The following is an 11399-nucleotide window of genomic DNA, read 5'->3' on the forward strand; positions in this document are numbered from 1 at the left end:
ACCATAGTTTGCTTCTTAGCCTGTCAGTTAAAATGATATTCCTTAATTTGCTTAATAACTTTATAGGAAATTGATTTCTTGGATAAATTTGTTAACTTCTCTCTTGCTGCAACATTTATTGGGGTCTAGTTCAGGCCTTTTGTGCAGGTTTTCATGGGTCATTGGTCGATACATTTGATCTGGCAACCCTGGTTCCATCTGTGGTTCCATCTGGTTCCATCATCGAGGCTTTCTGAAGGCTTTCTGAAGGCTTCGCCGCTTTCACCAAATTGTGCCGAAAAAGGGTAAATTACTGGGAGCTTCATTGTCTGTTCACAATGCACATTCGTAACATCAGATGTTAAAAATACATTTTAAAAAACAAACAGATCTGTGGCATTATTTAGGATGCAGAATACAGAAGATTATATTATACTAAATAAAACAATTTATTTGAACTGAGCAGAAAGTGTGGTTTCACTTTTTTAACCCTTCTAAATTGTGTTCCTTCAACTGGTTTCGACTTCAGATCCCTGAATGTTCCATACTCTACCTGCTAAACTACCAGTCAGGTGAAACTTTTTGTCCAAAACCCTAACTATATTTGTAAGTGCTGTGTCCAGGTCAGTGTTTGAAAGCAGCGACAACAGCCAAATCAGTGGGATCTTTCATTTTGCAACACATCGTGTGAAAAAGCACATGATCAAACTAAGCTTCTGACCTCATTGATGATAGTGACACATGCTTCCGCACACTGCTCCGAAGTCAGCTGCTTAGCGATTTCAACGCATGGCTCGGAGCTCCGGTATCATCACTAGCTACCGGTGTCGCCCCCCCGTCTGATGTGTACCGGAGTCCTAGCTATCGTTAGCTAGCTACCTATCCTGCCTGATGTGTACCGGAGTCCTAGTTAATAAATAAATAAAAAGTACCATTAGAAGTACACTACATTACCAAGAGTATGTGGACACCTGCTCGTCTGACATCTCATTCCAAAATCATGGGCATTAATATGGAGTTGGTCCCCCATTGCGGCTATAACAGTCTCCACTCTTCTGTGAAGGCTTTCCAATAGATGTTGGAACATTGTTGCAGGGTTTTGCTTCCATTCAGCCACAAGAGCATTAGTGAGGTCCGGGACTGATGTTGGGCGATTAGGCCTGGCTCGCAGTTGGCGTTCCAATTCATCCTAAAGGTGTTCGATGGGGTTGAGGTCAGGGCTCTGTGGGCCTATCAAGTTCTTCCACAACGATTGACAAACCATTTTTGTATGGACCTCACTTTTATGCACTTGGGCATTGTCATGAAGCGGGATTCATCACCCCAGAAAATGCATTTCCAATTGTAGCGAGCTTTACACCACTCCAGCTGACGCTTGACATTGCGCATGTTTATCTTAGGTTTAGCTGCTCGGCCATGAAAACCTATTTCATGAAACTCCTGACGAACAGTTCTTGTGCTGATGTTGTTTCCAGAGGCAGTTTGGAACTTCGTTAGTGAGTGTTGTAACTGAGGACAGAGATGTTTTACACGCTGCGACTTGGCGGTCCCATTCTGTGGCCTTTTTTTCCTACCACTTCACGGCTGAGCCGTTGTTGCTCCTAGATATTTTCACTGCATAATAACAGCACTTACAGTTGACCAGGGCAGAAATGTGATGAACTGACTTGTTGGAAAGGTGGCATCCTATGACAGTGCCATGTTGAATGTCACTGAACTGTTCAGGAAGGCCTTTCTATGGGGGCGGCAGGTAGCCTAGTGGTTAGAGCACTGGGCCAGTAATCGAAAGTTTGCTGACAAGGTACAAATCTGTAGTTCTTCTCCTGAACAAGACAGTTAACCCACTGTTCCCCGGTAGGCCGTCATAGTAAATTAGAATTTGTTCTTGCCTAGTTAAATTTAAAAAATATACTGCCAATGTTTGTCTATGAAGATTGCATGGCTGTGTGCTTGATTGTATACACCCGTCAGCAATGTTTGTGACTGAAAAAAACGAATCCACTCATTTGAAGAGGTGTCCACATACTTTTGTATATTATATTAAGAGAGAGGTGCAGATGCAGGAAACGCCCCTAATTGGGGGCCGCAATTGCACCCTTCTACCAATAATAACTTTCACTGGCAAGATTTCATTGTTACAAGATTCATGAGCTCAGATCTAGGATCAGTTTAGTCGACTATGGAGAGTTATTACTGCGCCATAGACAACCGTTGTTGTTTTGTAGAAGTGGAAAACTATAACAGGCTGTACAAAATTATATATATATAATCCCATTGCAACAAACATCTCAGTCTCATATTACCGGTATTCTCCGTCGATGAAGTTTGAAAGTTTTCCGTAAGCGTTTTCCAAGTTGCTCCCAGTTTGAAACACAGTCGCCTGAACAGCTATAAAGGAAAGACGAAAATTACTTTCCTTTTCGGTAGGCGATATTTGTTCCGCTAAATCATGCGTTACATGTTTCAGTCCAAGAGGTCATGCGCGCCCCTTGAGGTACGTCATTTCTCGAATGAACTGTGTCACGCTGTTTCAGCCCTGCTGCCATCAGATGGCGCGATTATTCCTTACGTGGCAATTACAAAAGACGTGAGGAATAATAGCGCCATCTAGCGGCAGCGGGGCTCGACCACATGTCAACATAGGGCCAATGAAGAGTAAATATTATAACTTGATCGTTAAAGGTCCAATCAAGCCGTTTTTCTATATTAAATCATCTATCCCTAACAATTAAGTATCTTACTGTCATTGTTTTTTATTGAAATTGTCAAAAAGAAACAAAGATAGCTTCTTAGCGAAGATAAATTCCTCAAACAACAATTTTAGCTTGGACTGTCTGGGAGTGGTCTGAGTGGGTAGGAGAAAACTGAAAACGATCTGTTATTGGCAGAGAGGTTTGGAACTCTCTTTCTTATTGGTCAACAAATATATCACGTCAACAATTGTACCACGTGGTGATGTCAGCAGGCAGACCAAAACTCCATCCCACAACAACAGGCTGAAATTTCAGGTGGTCTTTTCAAACAGCTCTTGCACTAAAAGAGCATTATCATAATTTTCACAATTTCACAGTATTATTCCAACCTGGAAATAAAATACAAAATCATGTTTTTGACTGCACTGGGCCTTTAACAAAAAGTACTTTCAATAATAGCTTTTTGTTTATTTATGAGGATGAATAAATTAGTGCCCAATTAATTATTATTATTATTATTTTAAAGTAAAAGTCTAAAAGTCTAAAAGGCCAAAAGTCCACTAGATGTCAACTAGATGTCAGCTTGTTACATCTGAACACACACACACACACACACACACACACACACACACACACACACACACACACACACACACACACACACACACACACACACACACACACACACACACACACACACACACACACACACACCTCAGCTCTCTCCCCTACAACTCTGTTCTTCAATCATCTACAACTCTGTCCAGTCTTGGCATCAGGGTGCAGGCTTAATTGCTTTAGCCCAGTATTAACACAACTAATTCAATGAACTGACCACAAGCTCAGCATTTAGTTGAATTGAAGGACACTGACCAAGTCTAACTCTTTCTCACATGGATCAGAAAGGAGAAATTAAGACATTTTCAAGGGCTTTTGTTGTTCATCCTTCCCATTGAGTATGGTAGAGGCCTCTAGTGGACAAAAAAAACACTTTTAGCATGGGCAGCACCATTGAGGGCTTCCAGCATGCTTCCACCATTTTAAAGTAGTAAAGTAGTCAACTAGGTGGGTATTCTAATGGGTTGTAGCCTAAATGGCGCTGCCCATGCTGTCAAAGACACTACTATGGCACAGATATAAAGAGGACACCTCTATCTATCTTTATGCTCCTTCCACTGAGGAGGGCCTGTAGGCCACCACCTGTCCCCCCCTGTGCCTGCACACACTCAGACACTGAGGCCTGACAGGTGACATTCTGCAGCTGCCTAATAGGGTTCAGCTGTCGTAAAAATGGGGACAAGCGTGACCAACTCACGGCCTCACAAAATGTAACTCCATGAAAATGAACAATAATGTATGTATTGTAACTGTTAAATGCAGATAGAACATTATATAGCATGTCCTCTATTCCACTGAAACTGTCAGACTAATGGTAAAGCTTGGATGGCCATCAGTGGCCTTAACTTTATTCCCACATTGAAGTTCCTATTTGCCTGGAATTCAAAAGGATTCTAAACAGGCGGAAAGAGGAGTTCCCAGGATCCTCTCTGTCTGTCTGATTGGTCAAGTCGCAGATTTTGCAGCTTCATTTGTTCCTGCCTGGTTGCTCTCCACACACACACACACACACACACACACACACACACACACACACACACACACACACACACACACACACACACACACACACACACACACACACACACACACACACACACACACACACACACACACACACACACACACACACACACACACACACACACACAGAGCTAACCTTTACCTGCTCTTCCTGACTGACCACAGCAGGGAATGTCATGTAGGAACCAATCCACCATCTCATAGGATTCAAAACCATGAATGAAGTCAAAGCCCCATTAGAAAGGGTTTCTGTATCCAGTATAGTGAACTTCATTATGCAGATGAGTGTTAATAGAAGCGTGGATGTTTATCATCAGGATCTGGTAAAGATGATATGGTATATATTTTACATTGGTCAACTGATATGTTTTGATGAAATACTCAGTAGAGAGTTGTAGCTGTCAGAGAGACTTGTGGCAGCAAGTTGGCAGACCAAGGACCCTTCTAGGAAGGGTTGAGAGATCAGACTACATCCCAAGTGGCACACTATTCCCTATGTAGTGCACTAGTTTTAACCAGGTACCAATATAGGGGTTACTGTAGGGTGCCATTTGGGATGCATTCATCAGGGGATAGAGTTCACCTACTTACCATTCTAGGAACATAGCAGGTTCATGTTTCAGAGGTGATCTACATTATTAACAAGAGAGGGGATAATGTAATCAGCAAGATTCAGAATCTCTCAAGAGAGGGGGATAATGTAATCAGCAAGATTCAGTTATCTCTCAAGAGAGGGGGATAATGTAATCAACAAGCCTCAGAATCTCTCCAGTTTGAGACTTAATGTTTAGACTAGAGGACACCAACCAAGATTTTTTATTCTTCAGATTATCAAGTGAAGTAATAATACAAGTTGTCTAGTTCAGCTTCCTCTTCCTGGTTTTTAGTTTGTTTTGATTTTTCAGGCCAATCATATATCACCTAAACAGCAGTGTCATGAACAGCATGGGAATGTAGCACCATGGACATCAACCAAACTGGCAAACTAAGACATTCAAATTCCACATAGAAATGAACTAGACACGGACACACCTGAATTCATTTGAGTTAAATTTAGAATGGAGTCTTAGAATAATGTTTGAAGAGAAACCTTTTGGAGGAGACTTCAGTCCCCCGTTGTTCAGACCTGACACACGTAGCCAGAGATGGTCTGGCGGTTAAGAGTGGAGTAGTGTCTCTTACAGTTGGAACATTCTTTGGAAGTGAATGTATTTTCCCACCTGTCCCCATCTTCAGCTGTCCAAACTCTATAACATTGTCTGCTTCCTAAATGGCCCCCTATTCCCTATACAGTGCACTAGTTTCAACCAGGGCTCATAGGGTTCTGGTCTAAAGTAGTACACTATATAGGGAATAGGGTGCCATTTGGGACGAAGGCTCTGACTGGATCAGTGCACGGCTGTTTCCCTCTAAAGAGTCTCTCACCCTGACTGTGTCCTTCACATGTCACTGGACCTCCTGTCACTGGACTTCCTGTCACTGGACCCCCTCTATGTACATTGTATGGCCTACCTACCCTGTACCTCCAATACGTTCCCTATGATAAGGCAAGGTTTCTTCTAGCCTACCCTGTTCCTCCAATACGTTCCCTATGATAAGGCAAGGTTTCTTCTAGCCTACCCTGTACCTCCAATACGTTCCCTATGATAAGACAAGGTTTCTTCTAGCCTACCCTGTACCTCCAATACGTTCCCTATGATAAGGCAAGGTTTCTTCTAGCCTACCCTGTACCTCCAATACGTTCCCTATGATAAGACAAGGTTTCTTCTAGCCTACCCTGTACCTCCAATACGTTCCCTATGATAAGGCAAGGTTTCTTCTAGCCTACCCTGTACCTCCAATACGTTCCCTATGATAAGGCAAGGTTTCTTCTAGCCTACCCTGTACCTCCAATACGTTCCCTATGATAAGACAAGGTTTGTTCTAGCCTACCCTGTTCCTCCAATACGTTCCCTATGATAAGACAAGGTTTCTTCTAGCCTACCCTGTGTCCTCCAGGTACGTTCCCTATGATAAGGCAAGGTTTCTTCTAGCCTACAGATGTACCTCCAATACGTTCCCTATGATAAGCAAGGTTTCTTCTAGCCTACCCTGTACCTCCAATACGTTCCCTATGATAAGCAAGGTTTGTTCTAGCCTACCCTGTACCTCCAATACGTTCCCTATGATAAGGCAAGGTTTCCTCTGAGCCTACCCTGTACCTCCAATACGTTCCCCATGATAAGGCAAGGTTTCTTCTAGCCTACCCTGTACCTCCAATACGTTCCCTATGATAAGGCAAGGTTTCTTCTAGCCTACCTTGTACCTCCAATACGTTCCCTATGATAAGGCAAGGTTTGTGTCTAACAGACCCTGTACCTCCAATACGTTCCCTATGATAAGACAAGGTTTCTTCTAGCCTACCCTGTTCCTCCAATACGTTCCCTATGATAAGACAAGGTTTCCTCTAGCCTACCCTGTACCTCCATACGTTCCCTATGATAAGACAAGGTTTCTTCTAGCCTACCCTGTACCTCCAATACATTCCCTATGATAAGGCAAGGTTTGTGTCTAGCCTACAGATGTGCCTCCAATACGTTCCCTATGATAAGTGCAAGGTTTCTTCTAGCCTACCCTGTACCTCCAATACGTCCCTATGATAAGGCAAGGTTTGTTCTGAGCAGACCCTGTACCTCCAATACGTTCCCTATGATAAGACAAGGTTTGTTCTAGCCTACCCTGTACCTCCAATACGCCCCTATGATAAGACAAGTGTTTGTTCTAGCCTACCCTGTACCTCCAATACGTTCCCTATGATAGAGGCAAGGTTTGTGTCTGAGCCTACAGATGTACCTCCAATAGTTCCCTGATGATAAGGCAAGGTTTCCTCTGACAGACCCTGTACCTCCAATACGTTCCCTATGATAAGACAAGGTTTCTTCTAGCCTACCCTGTTCCTCCAATGACGTTCCCTATGATAAGGCAAGGTTTCCTCTAGCCTACCCTGTACCTCCAATGTTCCCTATGATAAGACAAGGTTTCTTCTAGCCTACCCTGTACCTCCAATACATTCCCTATGATAAGGCAAGGTTTCCTCTAGCCTACCCTGTACCTCCAATGTGTCCCTATGATAAGGCAAGGTTTCTTCTAGCCTACCCTGTGCCCCACGTCCCCATGATGCAAGGTTTGTTCTGCCTACCCTGTACCTCCAGATGTGCCCCCTATGATAAGGCAAGGTTTCTTCTGACCCTGTACCTCCAATGTCCCCTATGATAAGGCAAGGTTTCTTCTAGACCCTGTACCTCCAATACGTTCCCTATGATGAGGTTTCTTCTAGCCTACCCTGTACCTCCAATGTGTTCCCTATGATAAGTGCAAGGTTTGTTCTAGCCTACAGATGTACCTCCAAGGTGATTGTTCCCTGATGACAGAGGCAAGGTGATTGTGTCTGACCCTGTACCTCCAATGACGTTCCCTATAAGACAAGGCAGGTGATTTCCAGATGTCTAGCCTGACCCTGTACAGACAGATGTTCCCTATGATAAGCAGGTGATTTCTTCTAGCCTACAGATGTACCCCAAGGTGATTGTGTCCCTATGACAGAGTGCAAGGTTTGTTCTAGCCTACCCTGTACCTCCAAGGTATTGTTCCCTGATGATAGAGGCAAGGTTTGTTCTACAGACCCTGTACCTCCAATACGTTCCCTATGATAAGGCAAGGTGATTGTTCTAGCCTACCCTGTACCTCCAGCAGGTGATTGTGTCCCTATGATAAGGCAAGGTTTCTTCTAGCCTACCCTGTACCTCCAATACGTTCCCTATGATAATGTGCAAGGTTTGTTCTAGCCTACAGATGTACCTCCACATATTGTTCCCTATGATAAGTGCAAGGTTTGTGTCTAGCCTACAGATGTACCTCCAACATATTGTTCCCCATGATAAGGCAAGGTTTGAGCCTACCCTGTACCTCCAATACGTTCCCTATGATAAGACAAGGTTTCTTCTAGCCTACCCTGTACCTCCAATACGTTCCCTATGATGAAGGCAACAGATTGCCCTAGCAGGTGATTGTGTACCTCCAATACGTTCCCTATGATAAGTGCAAGGTTTCCTCTAACCTTCCCTGTACCTCCAATACGTTCCCTATGATAAGATTGGTTTCTTCTAGCCTACCCTGTTGACCTCCAGATGTGTTCCCTATGATAAGGCAAGGTTTCCTCTAGCCTACCCTGTACCTGACAGACAGATTCCCTATGATAAGACAAGGATGTAGCCTACCCTGTACCTCCAGGTGATTGTATGATACAGGCAACAGATTCCTCTAGCCTACCCTGTGATTGTCCAATACGTTCCCTATGATAAGACAAGGTTTCTTCTAGCCTACCCTGTTCCAGCAATGACGTTTATGATTTGCAACAGATTGCCCTAGCAGGTGATTGTACCTGACATATTCCCTATGATAAGACAAGTGTTTCTTCTAGCCTACCCTGTACCTCCAGCAGGTGATTGTGTTCCCTATGATAAGGCAAGGTTGTTGACAGACAGATGTGCCCCAGAGATCAGACTGATGAGGTGTTGATTGTGTTTGACAGACAGATGTGCCCCAGCAGGTGATTGTGTCTGACAGACAGATGTGCCCCAGCAGGTGATTGTGTCTGACAGACAGATGTGCCCCAGCAGGTGATTGTGTTTGACAGACAGATGTGCCCCAGCAGGTGATTGTGTTTGACAGACAGATGTGCCCCAGCAGGTGATTGTGTTTGACAGACAGATGTGCCCCAGCAGGTGATTGTGTTTGACAGACAGATGTGCCCCAGCAGGTGATTGTGTTTGACAGACAGATGTGCCCCAGCAGGTGATTGTGTTTGACAGACAGATGTGCCCCAGCAGGTGAGACTTGGTGGATCTACAGTCAACTGCTTTCTGACAGTTGTGTATTTATGTAAAAACTACAATACGAATAGAAGCAGCTAAAAGGCTGTTTATTTAATCTAGTTACATGAATGACTGTATTTGCAGAACAACACATTTGAAAAGGCAAGATAAATAGAATATTGTACTGGAATCTCTGAGAGACTTGGTAGTTTATGTCCAGTGACATTCAAAGTATTCTTCTTAAAAAGATATAGAGTGTGTTAACATATTGCATATATTATATATAACATGTGTTAACATATTGCATATATTATATATAACATGTGTTAACATATTCCATATATTATATATAACATGTGTTAACATATTGCATATATTATATATAACATGTGTTAACATATTGCATATATTATATATAACATGTGTTAACATATTCCATATATTATATATAACATGTGTTAACATATTGCATATATTATATATAACATGTGTTAACATATTGCATATATTATATATAACATGTGTTAACATATTCCATATATTATATATAACATGTGTTAACATATTCCATATATTATATATAACATGTGTTAACATATTCCATATATTATATATAACATGTGTTAACATATTGCATATATTATATATAACATGTGTTAACATATGTTAACATATTCCATATATTATATATAACATGTGTTAACATATTCCATATATTATATATAACATGTGTTAACATATTCCATATATTATATATAACATGTGTTAACATATTGCATATATTATATATAACATGTGTTAACATATTGCATATATTATATATAACATGTGTTAACATATTGCATATATTATATATAACATATGTTAACATATTGCATATATTATATATAACATGTGTTAACATATTCCATATATTATATATAACATGTGTTAACATATTGCATATATTATATATAACATGTGTTAACATATTGCATATATTATATATAACATGTGTTAACATATTGCATATATTATATATAACATGTGTTAACATATTGCATATATTATATATAACATGTGTTAACATATTCCATATATTATATATAACATGTGTTAACATATTCCATATATTATATATAACATGTGTTAACATATTCCATATATTATATATAACATGTGTTAACATATTGCATATATTATATATAACATGTGTTAACATATTCCATATATTATATATAACATGTGTTAACATATTCCATATATTATATATAACATGTGTTAACATATTGCATATATTATATATAACATGTGTTAACATATTCCATATATTATATATAACATGTGTTAACATATTCCATATATTATATATAACATGTGTTAACATATTCCATATATTATATATAACATGTGTTAACATATTCCATATATTATATATAACATGTGTTAACATATTCCATATATTATATATAACATGTGTTAACATATTGCATATATTATATATAACATGTGTTAACATATTCCATATATTATATATAACATGTGTTAACATATTCCATATATTATATATAACATGTGTTAACATATTCCATATATTATATATAACATGTGTTAACATATTCCATATATTATATATAACATGTGTTAACATATTCCATATATTATATATAACATGTGTTAACATATTGCATATATTATATATAACATGTGTTAACATATTCCATATATTATATATAACATGTGTTAACATATTCCATATATTATATATAACATGTGTTAACATATTCCATATATTATATATAACATGTGTTAACATATTCCATATATTATATATAACATGTGTTAACATATTCCATATATTATATATAACATGTGTTAACATATTCCATATATTATATATAACATGTGTTAACATATTCCATATATTATATATAACATGTGTTAACATATTCCATATATTATATATAACATGTGTTAACATATTCCATATATTATATATAACATGTGTTAACATATTCCATATATTATATATAACATGTGTTAACATATTCCATATATTATATATAACATGTGTTAACATATTCCATATATTATATATAACATGTGTTAACATATTCCATATATTATATATAACATGTGTTAACATATTGCATATATTATATATAACATGTGTTAACATATTGCATATATTATATATAACATGTGTTAACATATTCCATATATTATATATAACATGTGTTAACATATTCCATAT

General features: G+C 39.2%; 1 protein-coding gene across 1 annotated transcript in view; it reads right to left on the reverse strand.

Annotated features, from left to right (window-relative positions):
* LOC118381740 (protein lifeguard 1-like) overlaps nucleotides 1–2504 on the reverse strand; it is a 12324-nt gene extending 9820 nt beyond the window's left edge. The window contains exon 1 of the mRNA XM_052503966.1: nucleotides 2283–2504. The gene's annotated coding sequence lies outside the window, so the exon portion shown is untranslated. The remainder of the gene's footprint in view (nucleotides 1–2282) is intronic.
* Between the last annotated feature and the right edge of the window lie 8895 nt (nucleotides 2505–11399).

This window comes from Oncorhynchus keta, unplaced genomic scaffold (genome assembly GCF_023373465.1).
Source record: "Oncorhynchus keta strain PuntledgeMale-10-30-2019 unplaced genomic scaffold, Oket_V2 Un_contig_18577_pilon_pilon, whole genome shotgun sequence".
Taxonomy (NCBI): Eukaryota; Metazoa; Chordata; class Actinopteri; order Salmoniformes; family Salmonidae; genus Oncorhynchus; species Oncorhynchus keta.